Raw genomic sequence first — 304 nt, 5'->3', positions numbered from 1 at the left:
TAGACCCCGCATTTACTCTGAAGTTATGAAATTGATTCTTAAATACGTAGGTCAAGGCCGAGTGGATATTTTTATCGATTTCTCGGGATTTAATTTAGTTATAGGAAATGGTCAGGGTAAGGAAAAAGTGGCGAAAATACATTTTCTGACACGTGATGTATAAAATAAGTATACTTTATAGTAAAAACTATTATATTTCAACCCTTTAAATTTATACCCCCTGTAATTACTTTGAAAGGAAGATATTCCTTGCAGTTTATTACATTACATATTCATAGAGATATACTAAATAAAAAAAAAAACA

Source organism: Manduca sexta, chromosome 27 (genome assembly GCF_014839805.1).
Source record: "Manduca sexta isolate Smith_Timp_Sample1 chromosome 27, JHU_Msex_v1.0, whole genome shotgun sequence".
Lineage (NCBI taxonomy): Eukaryota > Metazoa > Arthropoda > Insecta > Lepidoptera > Sphingidae > Manduca > Manduca sexta.
The sequence above is the reverse complement of the archived record's forward strand: the minus strand, read 5'-3'. Positions refer to the sequence as shown.